Consider the following 12,671-nt stretch of genomic DNA (forward strand, 5'->3'; position numbering starts at 1 on the left):
GTTTAGAGTGCTGCGAAGATCTTTTGTCCAACTGTTTTACAAATACTTGTAATTCCTTTCGGCACCAGTATGCCATATGACATCCCGTAGTAAAAAATAATACTTAGATTTTAAACTTGGCTGCATTTTCTTATCAGCCCATTTCATTTCCGTCAACTGCAGGAAGTTGAATTGATCTTCTGCTGGAACTTACTACTGGTTCTGCGTAATATCTATGCTTCACCGTAATCTTGGTCAGTAAGTCTTCTGGGCCATACACGGAGTTCAGCGGCATTCTGTAGACTCCGCAGAATTGCATGGAGATGCCTGGGCCTGGCCATGGCCACCATTCTGCAATGTCGCAGGACTCATGGGCAAGGGAATCTGACATGCTTGCTTCCCATAATGGTTCAACATATGATGGACGGAGCAGAGTGGTGGTGATGAACTCATCCATGATGATTCACACAATGGTGCACAGTTTGAGTTTGAGCACACAATGGCTTTCCAACAGTATGGTATGATTCCTTAAAACGCCTGGAGCCACAGAGGAGACTGCCTGAAAACTCAGTTACAGTTCTTCGCGCTTGGCTTTTTGAACACTTCATCATCCCGAGCTATGTGGCTGCTACGGTCCAAACATTTCAGTCTAGCATAATTACACAGTTCAATCCATCATCCACAGCTGCCACACTTGCATACAGACAGGATGTGAGTTTCACAAAACTCAAAATCAGTAGCCAATAACAGGTTCTGCTCTAACATGCATGTTATGCTCTAAGCTAAGTTGCTTCTACGGTCCAAAGGCACCATAATTTGAAGTTCTTGTCTGACAGAAAAAAGGATTACGCCGAACTTGATCTGTAATTGGCGTGCAAGGGTTAATTCCATATACTCATCCATGAAGGCTAGCAGCAGCCAAGTGTCTACACAAATAAAAAAACATCAAGGTTTGATTAGATAGATTTTTGGCAATACGAGAGTGACTCTCTACAGACCACAGTAAGACCACTACTGTGCAATCTTAATACATATAGAACACCAAGTTCAAGGTAAGATCAAAAACAGCATTACGTTATGAAAACATTGTGGATGAGAGATCCTGAACCGAATTCTGAGCTAATTAAAAACTCTGTCTTATAACGGAGAATGACTGGAGGATGTAATCTAGTCTCTGTCTTCTTCCATGGAGGAAAGACTATCAAGCGAGGCGATCATGTTCCCCTAGCGACCAAGGCTTAATTGGCTAACTAAAGGTGACAATGTTTTTACTGTTTCCCATTCAAGATGTAATGAGATGGCAAGGCAGAACAAAACTAAATCCCTGAAGCGATCAGACGGAACAATCTGTTACAAGCAGAATGAGATACACCAATCCAGGGTAAAGAGCATAGTATTCATATTTCAACAAGTGACCACCGAGCAAAGTGTCAAAATAAGCTGAAAACAATGGCAAAGTACCTTTTAGGCCAGGAATTTTAGTTTAACCATCAAATTTGAATCCTCATCAACCAGACCATCCTTAGTTGACGATCTTGAATTCGGAAGTCCATTGATATTTTCTGGTACAGCGTTACTGTCTTTGGAAAGTTCAGCAGCCTTGAACAGGTTTACATCAATGAAGAAACCTAACCATGAAACATAGGTCAGTCAAAGGTGCATCGGTACAGGTATTAATTGCAAGAGCTGAGAATTAGTTGTCAAAAGAGGTGGGAGTTTTATGAAACAAAATGTTCATCTTACCTCTGTACAGTGGCCACAACTCTTGATTTTTCCTAGAAATAAAAATGCAGGATTCATGAGAACTAATAAATAAATATCAAAAAGAGAAAGCTAATGAGACACTTTCTCCATTTCATATTACAAGGCGGGTGTGGGAACTAAGAAGCCATTAGTAGTATAGGAAAATGACCATGGTAGACAGGAACTTGTTGTATAGGGAAGCAGAGCAAATAGTCAGTATGCGTATATAATCATAAATGGCGAAGGGAGATGAGAGATAAACTATGGCAAAATCTTACCTCGTCTCTTGCTGATAACGTCTAAAAGCAGAATCCTTGTGCACATGGATAACCATCTTGTAATACAAGTTATCATTTGAAAGAGAATCAAATTTTTGGTAATTCCAGTAACATTTGAAAGCTGCAGGGAGATTTCTCTTCTTCATCAGACGGATCATCTCCTGTAACAGTCCAGAACAAACAAGCTATTGACTTACTGACGTTGCAGTTATCATGCATTTAAAATGGAAGTATGTCTATTACAGTCAAGAAGAGTCTTGTTGGACAAGAACCAATAAAATCTGCTAACCTGTAATTTCTTGGTTGCATAGTCTGTCGGATGTGCTTGCAAAAAATGAGTGACAACTGATCTATCAGCATTTCGAGATTGAGCCTCAAGACCACTGTGTCCAAACTAATCACAATGGTCAGGACGCATTGAAGATCCAACATTTTCAAGAAGTGCTTTAATTTGCTGTCATGTAAAAATAGAAGTTACAGAAGGTAGAACCAATGCAAAGTTAAGAAAAATCATTTAGGAGAGGGGAATATCAATTCACAATAAATAATACCTGCTTCTTATCCGACCTATTAGCAGCACATATTTCTCGTAAACTAGTCCTAAATCAGAGTCGCTTGCATATAGTAGTAACTTTCTGAATCAGTAGAACATATGAAGTGTTTAAAACTTCACAGCTCAGAAGCATCAAACAATCTCGGAACATGTTCAAATGCATTAGAAAATCTTTGTTAGGGTAGAAGCATAGTGTACTGACATGAAGGTTCCCAGATCAGTGACACCCATTTCCAGGAGTGAATATTTCCTCTTTTTTGTTAGTTTGAACTTGAAACCTATGATAGGTTGAACTTGAGACCATCCGCTGAACATAAGTTCATACTCCACACTTTCATGTTTGCTGGAATCACTTCTTTTGTATTCACTTATGCAGAATTGGTCAAGTATGATCAACCTCTGTGATCTACAGTTCCAACCATGATATATCAGTTGCTAGTGATTAAAAATAGTTAAAATACATACAATTGTGTGGGCACTCCTTTGGAAAATGGTGAATCTTTGGACTATCAGGTCAATAATATGTATTGACTATATGCATCAGTATTGCAAAGTTTACAATGCTCAAAATCAGAAGCAGACTAAGTGACTAACATGAAAAGCACTATCATGTGATATAATATAAAAACAAAAAGGGTTGCCTGGTTTGCTTTAGATGAGAGTAAGTTTTATTGGGTGACTTCAAAAAATTAAAGAAACTTAAAGTGGAGATGAAAGCTTGGTCAAGGTCATTTATAAATAAACTGAAACCTTCTTAGACAACTCATATATTCACTCAAACAACAAGACAACTTCATTATAGTGGCTTACCCCCGTCTAATGAAGGTTGTTGAATGTTCCTCAAAACTTCCATTTGAAGCTTCATTATAGTGGCTTACCCCCGTCGCCGTCTCCCCCTGCAGCCCGCTTTCCAAAAATAGCACTAGTTGCGCAAGAGCGGGACTCGCATGGCCGAGACCTTGCCGTTGATGGCGTGGGAGGATAAGGGATACTCCAAAGCATGGACGTATTTCGTCCGTTTGTGTTCGCGTGGGCAGAAATGACGGCCCAATGCACGGACGCAAACCCATTTTGTATCCGTCTGCTTTTGGGTCGGGTTTGCGTCCACACGGATGCGCTGCCTGTCCGCTTGGTGTCCACCCCGGCCCCACTTGCCAGCCACCCAACTACCATGTGTCAGTCCTTTTAAATGCGTGTGTGCGGCCACAGCGCCCAATCTTCTCCCTCTCTCTGCCCCAGCCGACCGACAGCCAACCCAACCCTAGCCATTGCCGCCGCCCACCATGTCGTGGAAGCGCACGACCACGAGGCAGGCTACTCCTCAGGGCGACGCCGCGCGGCGACCTTCCCCGTGACGCCGCCTAGGCATGCGCCGTCGGCGCGAGACCGCACCTACATGCCCGTCCACCGGTGTCGGCACTACTAGGAGAACGCCATCCCCATGCCCTGGACGGACATTAACCTGCCGCACGGCTGCCATTTGAACCTAGATAGGGCTCCAGTGCCGCGCGTGCGGGCCACAAGTCACGCACGAGGGGCGAAGATCTACCGCCATCGCGCTCAGCTCCTAGCTGATCACCGTGACGATCCAGTGTTCACGGTGGACTCCATGCACTGGAACACGATGTTCACCAATGAGCACAACCGATTCTTGGTTCGTGTGCCAGCGCCCCGTGCTCCCCACGTGCGCTCCGACACCACGGCTGACGGTGGAGGAGGCCGACGAGGCCTACAGGAAGGCCATCGAAGGCGGCTCAATGAGCTCACCATGTGGCCTGGTCTGCCACTGGTGCTGGCCGGATCGGCCGGAGTACAAGTCGTCGCACCCCCGCCCGCGTCCGAGACGGAGCAGGAGTCGTGGCCAATGGTGGCACTGGTGGGGCATTCATGGTCATGGACGTCCATGCTCCCGTGCACGCCCAAGTTGGTGTCGTGCATATGCCCCAATCGGTGTTCATGCAGCCTGAGCAGCAACAGTCAAAGCAGCAACATTTGAAATGCGTCCCGGCGCGCACTTATGAGTCGAAAGGCACGGCTGGACTTTGCTGTCCTCCTGGCCGACCCAAACGGACAAAAACCGGCACTTTGCATGTCCATTTGGCTCCATCCGTCAGAGTTGCCCTAAGGTCACGGAGGGATGACACTTGCGCATGGGTAGGCCGAGCGCCCATGTGGGCCCGTGTGCAGTAGAGCGCGCAGAGGCAACGGGCGCAATTCCTAGCCTGTTGCCTGCAGGAATCGTTTACCTAACGTTAGAGCTTATCTGGTAGATTTTTCTTGTGTGTGTGTGTTCCCCTTTGTTGCGCTATCTCATCTATTTTGTAGCTAAGAGCTAGGTGCCCAAACCCGCCTTAAACGTCTGGGCGGACGGCCAGGGCAGTGAGCGGTCACGAAAAAATGACCCAAACGGGCTCCTGAAACGGGTCTCAAATGTCCGGGCTGATTGGCACCCGTCATATCCAGCCCAAATCTGGGGGCGGATATGGGAGCGCCTGGGCGCGTCCGCCACATCAGACTAAATATGGGGTCCCATAGGAAACACTCGGAAACCCGGTGGTCCGAAGCTTGTCTCCTCCGTCGGACCGATGGCGTCGCGTGGCGCCGCTTCGGCGGGCCGCGTAGTGCCTAACCCAGCTATTTAAGCCGATCGCCGACACTGAAACCCTACCTGTGTACATTTCCCTCCTCCCATCCGCCGCCGCCGCCACTTTCCACTTGTTGGCCGCCACAACTAATAGGCATGCCCCCACGCCGCCAGGTAAGGAGCTACCCATAACTAACGCCGAAGGGCCGGCTGCAGCCCCTTGAGCAGATTTGGGAAAGGCGCGAAGCCCGAACCGCCGTGAGGCTACATCCGGACGCGGTGGATCCGAAGGAGGATGTGGGGGATGCGGATCTGCAGGCAGAGCAGTAGGCGATCCTCGATTACCTCCAGCCGAAGTCGGATGCGGATGCCAGACGCCCTCATCGGCAGGAGGTGTAGGCGGAGCACGCCGCGGAAGTCAACGAGATGCTCGCGTATATGGATGAGGAGGAGGAGGAGCCGGAGCCCTCCTACGTGCCCGTCCACCCGGCACCGACGCCGTGGAGATCTCCGACGACGAATCGTAACTAGGGTGTTGTAGCACGTAGGTTTATTTTACGTGGTTTGTATGGATCCAGAGGATGAAATATGAGAGACTCAGATGCAGAGGAGAAAATTTGAGGCCTGACCGGTCACTGTCCGTGGCGGGTGTTTGAGGGGTCGGATTTTCCTAGTCCGGCTGTAGACGCTCTGACAGCCTCACAGACATGGCGTTTTCTTTCACCTTCTCACAATTTTTTTTAGAAAATCCCCTCCTCTCACGGGAAAGCCTAGCCTACACAGAGCTTGGTGAAATGAAATGGGTCAAACCCCTGCTTGGGCCTCATTCTTGTGTTTGGTACAGTACACAGGCCTCGTTCTCGTTCCCACCGAAGGAATATTCGGCCCAGATCCGTAACGAGTCGTTCGTCCAAATCGAGCCACAGCGCCCCGCGTCTCTCCCTCACATCCGGCAGGCCGTGAGGCGGCGGCGGATCGATTCCAAGCCTGCTCCCAACCTCGCCGCCGGCGCACTCGCAGCTGCCGCTGGCGGCGAAGGCCGGATCGTGGCCGTCTCATCCCCTTCCCGTCGGATCCGACAAGGTCCAGCGACGTACGGCGGCAGAAAAGGTCGATTAGATCTGGCCATGGCAGCTCCGGCGGCCAATGCCGCGCCTGACTGGAGGCAGGTGTTCAACGCATCCAAGGCGTCTATCTTCTTCGTCGAGTTCCAGCCCAAGCCGGGGGAGAAGGTAAAGGAGTCCATCCTGGAGATCGCCACGAAAGCTGGGAGCAAGGAGGGAGACGCCCTGACCCAAGCCTGCGACGCTCCATCCCACTGCGCCACCGGCTTCGCGTCCGCCGTCGTCGAGGAGGGCCAGATCCTCATCGCCACAACGGCGCATATCGTGGAGCACATGTACCGTTCGCCCGCGCAGCCGGTGCACAAGGCCACCCTGAGGAAGCTCTACAACGTCTACGTCTACTGCAGCCACGCTGAGGAGGACTGCATCCGCAGAGGGGCGAGGAGAGAGGAAGATGGAGCCTACTTCCCGGCGGTGATCTCCTCGATTGACTGCGCCAAGGACCTGCTGATGCTGAGGGCAGATGTTGGCGACATTGCACTGAGGTTCAGGACAGTGGGGAGGGGCATAAACAGACGGCGGCAGACGGTGGTGTGTGAAACGCCGCACCCGACCCTGGAGATCAGCACAGATCTGGATACAACCGGCCCTTGCATGCTGCTCTCCTGGCCCGATGACCTTGTCCACACTCACTACCAGGGATATCAAGGCCTGACCAGATTCGTGGGAAACATCAGCAAGAATGTGCCCGGGTACGACATGCAACTCCTGGAAGCGCAGATTGGAAGCACCATGGGCTCGTCCGGTGGCCCCCTCCTCAACCTCTCTGGCCAAGTCATCGGCATCCTTCATGGCGGCTTCAACGGCCCGCACTCCTTCTTTGTGTCAGCGCAGCACGTGCGTGATTTCCTCATTACCGCACGCCAGGATGCTATCCGCGAGACTGCTGATCACCTGCCAGTTGCCGCTAATCAGAATTTGACTCTCCGCCGTGGTCCTCGCAAACCTCGCATTGCTGCACAGTATAACTAGCAGTATGTTAATGCAATCCCTACCCTAGCAAGATGTACCCTCTTCCTTAGTTAGCCCTGGAGGTTTCCTGCAAGAAGCGCGACTCAAGTGGAGAAGATTAAAACAACTCCAGTCTTGTAACAAGTGTGTGTTTGTGGTGCTCCCTTTTGTTAAGATGCTTGTAGAACTTTTAGTCCTTGTCCTAAAACTGTATGAGACATGTCGTTTCACTCTGGGTAGTTTTGAGCTGTAACGCCTCTTTTGCTAGAACCTGTTTCAGGTCTGGCCTTTCGGGCCACGCTGTTTGACTAAAAAAGGAATGTGATAAACACTTGTATACAGTTTTAATCAATGCAACATTTGAAATTCCAGTTCTCACTTCAAGTAAAATGGAGAGAGCTATTCAAGAAAATTAGTAGGTACACCTATTGATTTCAACATATCATACTTGATGAAGCACCACTCAAATAAATGAGTTTTCATGACCAGAGAATAGACATCAAAGCAGGCGCAAGGAAAATTATACTCGAGCACATTTGATGGGTCTGGAGTAGAAAATTGTACTCAGGCATTTCTTGATCTATCAGGTTTTAGTTTAACATTAAAGCTGACATTTGCTCAGAGAGTTAACATGAACCAAAATTGCAGTGGGCTTTGCTACAGTGACATACCTCAAGATGATTGATTTCCATCTTCACATGACTAGCGATTCCATCAATGCGCCAATTTGTCGCAGTTGAAATGGGAGAGGTGAAAGGAAAGAGAATCTCAACATCTTCCCATGTGCCATACTCAGCAGCCAGCTCTATTGGCAATCCACCAAACTGTTGAGGAACGAGGGAAGCTTTAGCAAAGCGATATTCAACATGTAGAAAATAAACAATTTTCTAGACAAGATTAATGCAAACCATAGCATTCATCTGACCAAATTAACAAAGACATGGCACAAAGGGGAAAAGGCGAAACAACAACAAGCTTATGCAATTGGATACAAGGTATGCCTACTATGAGACCAATATGCAGACTTGCAGGGGAACCAGTGCAGCTTGTAGCGGATCTTATTTCCGAGACAGGTGTGTGGAACGGGGATGTGAAGAAGATGTTTATTGCCTTGGACGCTGATGGCATTCTAAATTTGCCAAGGTCGAGATTTTCTATGGAGGACTTTTGTGCCTGGGGCTGTGAGCAGTCAGGGATGTTTACTGTACGTTCAGCGCATCAGTTGTTGATGGAGAAGCAAGGAAGTGTGTCGGACCAACCAAGTAGTTCATCTGAAGGCCAGGACATATGGAAAGCTCTTTGGAAATTAAAGGTCCAGCCAAAAATAAGAGCCTTCTGGTGGTGGGTGCTAAAGGGTTTCCTGCCATCACTTGGTGAGTCCCACAGGCCACATGTTAGTGATGTTGAAGTGTGCCCAATGTGTGGACATGATAATGAGTCACTGTTCCATGCGTTAATCAAGTGCGAGCATGCTTTGCTGTTCTGGAGGGAGGCTGCAGATTTCTTTGATCTGAAACTACCACAGCTGCATCCGCTGACATGGTCGAGAGATCTGCTTGATCTCTCCTTCATCAGTAAAGATAGAGCGGTGGTCGCTGTCTCGGATATATGGGTAATTTGGAACAGCAGGAACAAGTATACACATGAGGAGATTTATAATTCCAGCCCGTTCGGTCCAGGGAACTAGTACAGGAGCTCATTCAAGCATTGCGTGTTCCATGCAGTGGACAAGCCTACACGACAAAACCTCGAGCAAGATGGCGTGTACCGGATGAGGGATGCATCAAGGTGAATACTGATGGCGCCACTGATGTTGCTCGAAGGATGGCAGCGACAGGGGTTGTCGCCTGGAATCATTTGGGGGAGTTCATTCCGGGTAGATGTACCAAATTTCCAGGGGGTGGCAGACCCTTTCAGTATTGAGCTCGTCACAGTCCGGAAGCAGTCCTGCTAGCAAGGGAGAAGGGATGACAAAATGTTTTAATTGGAACGGACTGCCAGACAGTGAAGGATGAATGGAGGATTGGCAATTTCCGCTCTGCTGGAGGCCATGTTCTCAGAGAGATTCAATCTTATCTCTTGAACTTCCAGGGACTTGAAATTGTATACACTCGAAGAGAAGCCAACGAGGCTGCTCATAGGTGTGCAAAGGAGGGTCTATCTTGTGTTTCGAGTGTAGCCTCGTTTGATGTAATCCCTGATTTTTTTATCGCCCCGGTGCAATCTGATGTAAACCACCAAATGATGAATAAAGTGCCTTAAAGGGCGGTTCTCAAGAAAACAAGCTTATGCAAAAGAATCTTCCCACAAGTGTGGATGCCAAACAAACAGGTAAGTAACTAAATCAAATTTCCTAACTAAGTCAAATCACCAACACAAAAAGGCCCTCAAATACAGGAGGAAACAATTAAACGTAGAAAAAAAAACCAGCCAAAGAGAGAACTGGAGTTATAAGACAACATTTTAGCAACAGATTTTAGAAGTACGTATGCATTGTGCTGGAAGAGGATCTTGAGAGTACTAGCATGACCTTTAAGAGCAGCAAGAGTGAGTGGTGTCCCAAGATCTGATATTGCATTAAGATCAGCTTCTTTAGAAACGGAAAACTTCATTATTTCAGATTGACCTGGAGAAAAAGAAGGCGAACAAAAGATCGTAACATTATTAATAGTACGTGAGAAAAATTTGGGGCAAAAAAGTTTCAATAGCTAGAAGGGGAAAACAATACTGTTGGTCCACGTTTCCCTCAATAAACATATGGCAAAAAATAATGACCATGACCAGTCATGATAAGACGGTAGCCATACTAAATAAACAGTCATGACAGTTATATGTGGGGAAACTACTTCTAACGGCTGATCAATGGAGAGCTTTTAATTCTTTGGTGATCTTGGCCGTCTGATCGATTTGGAAAGAAAGGAACAAAAGAGTTTTTGAAAACACAAACTCCCATACAGCAGGTTCTGGACAAAATCGAGGAAGAGGCAAAACGATGAAGACGGTGAGTAACAGCATGAAGATCAAACTTCAGATAGATGTAGACAGACTTTGTGCGTGTTTTTTCAGTTGTAATTGGCTGCGCTTTCTTTGGCTCTCGGAGCATTCTTTTAGTTCTTTTCTTTTTTCCGGACATTTGTAATGGTCATCATACTCTTTTTTTCTATCTATATATTCACATGCAGCCCTCATGCGTGGTAACTAAACAGACATTTTTGGGAAACTAGTTTCAATGGCTATAACGAAATAGCATATGAAAATGATATCCTGCAACTAGATCCACAGGATAACAGGGTATAAACAATGCCTGAAGAAATTGGTACCAACATGCTGACACATGGAATATTTATTCTTACATATGTGAGAAACAGAAACCTGAATTAATATGAACTGTGTTTAAAATTTTCTTTAGACTGATCAATATGCAGATGCTGGTTAACATGAGAAGCAAATTAGATCAGGGTCATTTAAATTTATGGCGGCAAGGATATTTGTCAAGCTTAGGTTTCCCTTTTACCACCATGGTATTTATCTCTGGATTCAACAGAAAGCTCTCCGGCAGCCTGCCTAGGCCACAGGCAGCATGGAGGGCGTTCATGCCCATGTAGGTGGCCACCGTCACCGGGATCCCGTGCCCCTGCACGTCCAGCTCCTCTGCAATCTCTGCAGTTGACAGACACAAAAAAGGGGACACTTTTAGTCGGATATCATGGCAAGAACGTGGTATACTGCAATTCCATCAAATAAGAAAGAAATCGACATTGATACTTAAGAAAACCCACGATTAGACACCCTCTGCAGTACCAAATCGTAAGCGGCAGACGGGGAGCACGCGAGCAGATGGACACGAGACGCCGGAAAGGGGAGCCAGAGACAGAGAGAGGTGTATAGTGTGGGTTCTTACTGTTGATTTTGCGGACGTTGCAGTGGTAGGAGGCGCAGATGAGCCTGGCCTCCGGCGGCCACCGGTCACGGTCAGCGCGATAAGCAAATCGAACGGAATGAGACGGCCGGCCGGCGGAGGGAGCCGTGCAAGGGCAGATCCAATCAGCGGTCGGCTACGGTACGGGGCCAACTGCCAAGCCACCTTTGCGGAGGAGGAGGCCTTACCAGCGAGGCAGCCGAAAGTCCTGGCTCCCCGTCTCTCTCCACCCCCGGCGGCGGCGCCGGAGCACGGCGAGGAGGGAAAGGAGGTCCTGCATTTCTGGAGTCGTGGGGAGGGGGCGCCCTCCCCCGGATCCGGAAGCACGGGAACACCCACTTCCTAGTTTTGCTTTTTTCAGTTTTGAACTTTCAACTTCGATTATTAAAAAAAACTTCCTTCCATAACAATAACTGCACATATGCCCGTGCTTGCAACGGAAGAGATAATCTCTACTCCTCTCTATTTTTAATGGACGAGTTGATTGAATAGTCCCACCACTTTCATCCGGTTTTTTTCGTCTGGTTTTTTTCGTCCTCTCCCGCAGGCCCGAGCCTAAGGGTGTGCTACCTGTGCGCTTGCACAGGGCCCCCTCGCTTCAGGGGCTTCCAAATTTATACCCAACTGGATATATACTAAGCTAAAAAAATGTAACCTTTTGGCCTCTTGGCCTGGTGTGCTGGACCTGGAGCAGCCCCGACTAGTCTGCGCCTCATTCAACGATAGGATCGATCCGACGAAAAAGAAAAAAAATCAGCGATCGATCGTCATCGACATGAGCGAAGCGACGAGGTGTCCCTTCGTCTATTTGTCTGGCACTGGCGGCAGGTTAGGGTTCCTTCGATCCTTCCTTTACTTCCTCACAAATCTCATGATTCTGTTCCAACTTCTAACGTTGTAGGTCCTTTTCAGGATTCAAGAGGACAGGAGCAGCAGGAACGGCCGGACAATAGCCGACAGGGAGGACCTGAACTAAATCACCTGAAAGGCAAGGAAAGTTCAGGCCGATCTCCCGATCTTCGTTTTTTAAGCGTCGTCGCGTCAATACCTAGTAATCTTGTGAGCCCTTTACTTTGAATTTTGATTTCTGCCAGCTGTTTGATTCTTCCAAAATCTTACATTTCGTAAAAGACGAGAAATTAAAAGAAAGAGACATTTTGATGAGAACCCAAATGATGCAAATGTTGCCACACAATCTGTAGAGGAATCATTCAGAGTCAACTATTTTTTACGTATTGTTGATCAAGCAATTCTCTCACTTACAAGCAGATTTGACCAATATCAGGGTTACCAGAAAATATTTGGTTTCTTGTTTACCTCTGAAACATTGCAATCATTGAATAAGAATAGCTTGAAAACTTCTTGTGACAATCTTGAGGTTGCTCTTAAAAAGGATGGGAAGTCTGACATTGATGCTAATGAACTTTATGCGGAGTTGATGTTTCTTCAAAATTTCGTGCCAGAGGAAAATATTGGGCCAGTTGAAATTCTAAAGTTTTTGAAGCGGCGTGATTGTTTCCCCAATGCATGTATTGCATAT

At 47.5% G+C, this 12,671-nt stretch overlaps 1 long non-coding RNA gene across 5 annotated transcripts; it reads right to left on the reverse strand.

The window, feature by feature from the left end:
* Positions 1-420: 420 nt before the first annotated feature.
* LOC119298758 lies at positions 421-11,461 on the reverse strand. Of its 5 annotated transcripts, XR_005145954.1 has the most exons (11): positions 11,114-11,461; positions 10,727-10,872; positions 9,743-9,838; positions 7,884-8,036; positions 2,756-2,959; positions 2,552-2,635; positions 2,290-2,454; positions 2,001-2,161; positions 1,723-1,754; positions 1,441-1,607; positions 421-905 (listed from the first exon to the last, which is right to left on the reverse strand). It is a non-coding gene; the product is annotated as an uncharacterized LOC119298758 (long non-coding RNA). The 5 variants fall into 5 exon arrangements; XR_005145956.1 differs by having other exon boundaries at positions 2,552-2,959; positions 10,730-10,872; XR_005145957.1 differs by lacking the exon at positions 2,552-2,635.
* Between the last annotated feature and the right edge of the window lie 1,210 nt (positions 11,462-12,671).

Source organism: Triticum dicoccoides, chromosome 5A (assembly GCF_002162155.2).
Source record: "Triticum dicoccoides isolate Atlit2015 ecotype Zavitan chromosome 5A, WEW_v2.0, whole genome shotgun sequence".
Classification (NCBI taxonomy): Eukaryota; Viridiplantae; Streptophyta; class Magnoliopsida; order Poales; family Poaceae; genus Triticum; species Triticum dicoccoides.